This window comes from Apium graveolens, chromosome 9 (assembly GCF_009905375.1).
Source record: "Apium graveolens cultivar Ventura chromosome 9, ASM990537v1, whole genome shotgun sequence".
In the NCBI taxonomy this organism is placed as follows: domain Eukaryota; kingdom Viridiplantae; phylum Streptophyta; class Magnoliopsida; order Apiales; family Apiaceae; genus Apium; species Apium graveolens.
Window position 1 is genome coordinate 279,460,519 of NC_133655.1, and position 4,306 is coordinate 279,464,824.

Genomic DNA, 4,306 nt, shown 5'->3' on the forward strand with positions numbered 1-4,306 from the left:
CCAACCATTTCAGCCACGAGACTTCGTCCCTTTGAAAGTTAGGACATTCTCTTTTATAGTGTCCGGGTTGTTACACTCAAAAACAGACATTTGGTTTCCTCCGGAGATGCATCTTTTGGTTTTGGAGGAGTGTAAACGGGATGAGTAGTAGAGACATTGGCATTACTATAGGTATTCATATTTGATTGCCTTTGCCTTTGTTGTTGCTCGTTGACGGAAAATTATTCTTATAGTTGGAAGAATAAATTTGGGAGTAATTAGGCCTTCCGTTAGAGTTAAAAACTCTTTGTTGATTATTTGATTTTAGGAAGCCTTTTTCGTATCTTTGAGCTTTGCTTTGAAGCACATGACAGAGTTGTTTCGTGAGAAGAGCAATTTTACTCTCATTGAGATTTTGAAGTTCCTCGTTTAACTCCTCGTCATTTTCATCTTCATCTATTAATATGGCCTTTAGTGCCATATTTTTCTTTTTGTCCTCCACTTTTGGAGCAACCTTTTCGGGAATATTATCTTCTTCGTAAGCACGAAGATTTCCAAAGAGGTTATCAATCTTATACTCATTTAGATTGTGCATCTCTTTTATAGTAGTAACTTTGACTTTCCAACTTGGAGGTAGAGATTTAAGCACTCTTCTATTCTTTTCATTTTGAGTATAATTCTTTCCAAGTTGAGATAATTCATCAATTATACGAGTAAATCTTGTTTCCATATCGATGATATTTTCTCCTTCTTGGAGTTTAAAGTTCTCATAATCTTGGATCAATGTTTCCATCCGAGAATCTTTTATATCAGTGGTTCCTTCATAGGTTACCACTAATTTGTTCCACATCTCTTGTGCTAACTTGCTATTATTTACTCTTTTGTATTCTTTTTCTGCAAGTGCACTTGTGAGAACCATTTCTACCTTGGCATCTATATTCATTGTGGCTTCTTCCTCGAGATTGTATTAACTAATCTTCTTTTCGATGAGGATGTCATCGATAATTTTGGTAGGTATGCGAACACCGTCTTCGATAGCCATCCAAACTTTGACTCCTTGAGATCTTGCATAAATGCGAAATCTAGTTTTCCATGTTGCAAAGTTGGTGCCATCGAACAGAGGTGGTCGTGAGCTTGACAATCCTTCACCACAACCAACAGGATTAATATACGCCATTTGGACCACTTTTTGTTGTGCCTGTAAATCTGCAAATCACTTAACAAACACATTAAAAACCCTGGCTCTGATACCAATTGTTAGGTCCCGTATGAGGGCTATGTTAAGCTAGAAGGGGGGGGGTTGAATAGCTTAATTACCAATTTAAAATTTATTATGGCGTTTTAAAATAATTTTATCCCTTTTTAAAACTTTACCTAGTGGTTATGCAGTTTATATGTGCGGAAAATAAAGTGCAAGGAAAGAAAATACCACACGGCGATTTTATCCTGGTTCGCGATGGCGCCACCTCTAATAGATCCGCTCACCCCTACTCCAGTCCCCGAGCTTCTCTCCCGGACTCGGGATTTTCCCTTAATATAAACTTGCTCCTTTAGTAGGCGGAGAAGCCTTTACACCCTTATAAATATTTATCTTGGTGCGTAACACAAGGGTGACCACCTCAAAATAAATGTAATTCCTACACAACTTATCTTAGACAATAGCTCCCCGCCATCTCTTCAAAGTTGATGTAGATCCCTTATGTGGACTTGGCTTCCTTAGCTTTCACCGGTCTCGGATCTTATTATCCGGTCTTGGGTCTTTCATCTTCTTCACGGTGCAAATATGACTAACTCCCCGCTTGTGCGTATGAGACTTGGGTCTTAGAACGAAGATCACCTCACGTCACCTTACCTCACTGCGAAACTAATAAGACAATCCACAAAACATAAAGTATAAATAAAATATGTGTTGAACCAGTATGTTACGGTACTAGCCCAAGAGATAGTATAATATTCAAATAAGAATATTAATACTCTATATGTATACTTGACTTGAGATATAAAATGTTATATCAAGTATACTTTTGATTACTCCGTCTCTATGAATTATATGTTAATCGGAGTATTATAAGAAGTCCTTTATATGTATAATTAATATGGATTATGACTTCTTTGATCTTCAAGCTCAATACATATACTTAACTCGGAATATATATTTATATGTCAAGTATACTTATGATTACTCTGTCTTTGTAAAATATATGTTTATCGGAGTAATAAGAAGTCTTGTATATATGTATAAGCACTATGGCTTATGGATACTTATGTTTATCGGAGTATACTTATGATTACTCTGTCTTGTATATATGTTAAGTATACTTATGATTACTCTGTCTTTTGTATTTTTCTTCTTTCGATTATGTATTTATGGATCGAAGAATACTTTGGTTACAATCTCGGAATTGTACCTATCCTTTGAAGCTCTTAGGCTTATGGATTTAGTATACTTATGATTTGATGATTATGTGGTCAAAGTATACTTTTAACTTCAAGCAATTTATAGGTTCTATGATTCTTAGCCAAGGTCCAAATAATAGAGGTGCAAGTAATTGGCTTTAAATTTGTGCTTTTGAAGTTTAGGTGGATGATTACGAAGTTTACTATTGATCGACTTATAATCCCCCGGAACACTTAGTTTTTTCTTCTTTCAGCCCACACCGTTCATAGCCCATTATATTATAAATAGGTTGTTCAATTAAAATGTTGATTTATATGTGTTTCGCTTGATAATGATGATGATGACTATTGTGTTTCTTCTTTGTAGTAACTGTCCGACTGCTGATTTCCTCTGTAGTAATTGTCGTGCAATTACAAATAGGCGATGGAGGAAAACTAACAAATGGATGAGAGAGTGTAAAAACTTAGAAAAATATATTTAACCCGTTCTGGCAACGCCACGTCAGCCATCCGAGATTTTACTTTATATAGATATAAGATTAATATGTGTGCATTTTTATCACCTGAATATAATTAAAATTAATATATTAATTTTAAGAAATCATAAATCAAAATTGTGGAAATTGAACATGGATCTGATAATTATTTCCCCACCTCTCTACATTTCAATATATGTTTCCAATCATGCACTTAATGTGTGTAGGCTAGAGATGTTCAAAAGATCTGAAACCCGAAATCTGATCCGGGAAAAAGTCCGAAAAGCCCGATCCGGAAAAAAACCCGTCCCGGTTCGGCCCGGCCCGAAGCCCGAAAAGCCCGAATTTGAAAAAGCTCAGATAAAAGTCCGGATCGAAAAAAGTCCGAATAAAATCCCGGGTGAAAAAGCTCGGATAAAAGCCCGAATCGAAAAAAGCCCGGTCTTTTTGAAAAGCCCGATTAAAAAACCAATTTTTTTTATATAAAATTTAAAAATATACAATACTTTTTGTGATTCTTAAAATAATATATTATAATATTAGAAGCAATTAAGGTATATATGATTATTTATATATTATATTAATATATTTATTTATTTCGGTGTCTAAACTACTCTATCTTATATATTAAGATATTATTTTCTATGGTATTTAAACTACTCATAATTCGAGTTATAAAATATTAAAATATATTTTTATTATATAATTAAAAAGCCCGGATAAAGTCCGGTTCGGCCTGATCTGGTTCGGCCTGCGGGCCTAAAACGGGCCTTATATTTCTTAGGAAGCCCGGTCCGGCCCGACACGATTTTTAAAAAAGCCCGGCCCGACCCGACCCGTTTTAAAAAAAATCGAGTTTTTTAAAGTCTGAATAAAGCCCAGCCCGATAAGCTTTTTGTGCAACTCTGGTGTAGGCATTTTTGTCACCTAAATAAAATGATATCTATATTTTACATTTGGGACTTAGAATTTAAAATTTTGGTCATGTTTTTTACTTTTTATTAATGTGTTTTATATTACAATAGATAAAATTATAAAATTGGTTGTTGATGCTATTTTATAAATAACTGGGTTAAATATAATATTTTAATTGTATTTGTATGTTGATTAGTCCAGTCGTAAGCAAATTATCTAGTTAGCCAACAAAAATCATTTTGAAATGTAAGAGGTGTTACAATATTAAATTGATCAATATATATTCTTTTAAATATAATGAAAAATGCATAACTTCTTTTTTGACCAGAAACTAATGATTTTTTTCCTTCGTTCCAAAGTTCGTGAGATAATGGCACATTTGTAGTCAAATGTTTAACCCGATTTACCCGATCCGATCCAATCTAACCCAAAAGATGGAGGGTAAAGTTGGGTTGTATATATATTTTTTGGTAAATGAGTTTCTTTTTTATAAGCAGAATTAGTTGGGCTGAGTTGAATAATTGACTCAAATCCAGTCG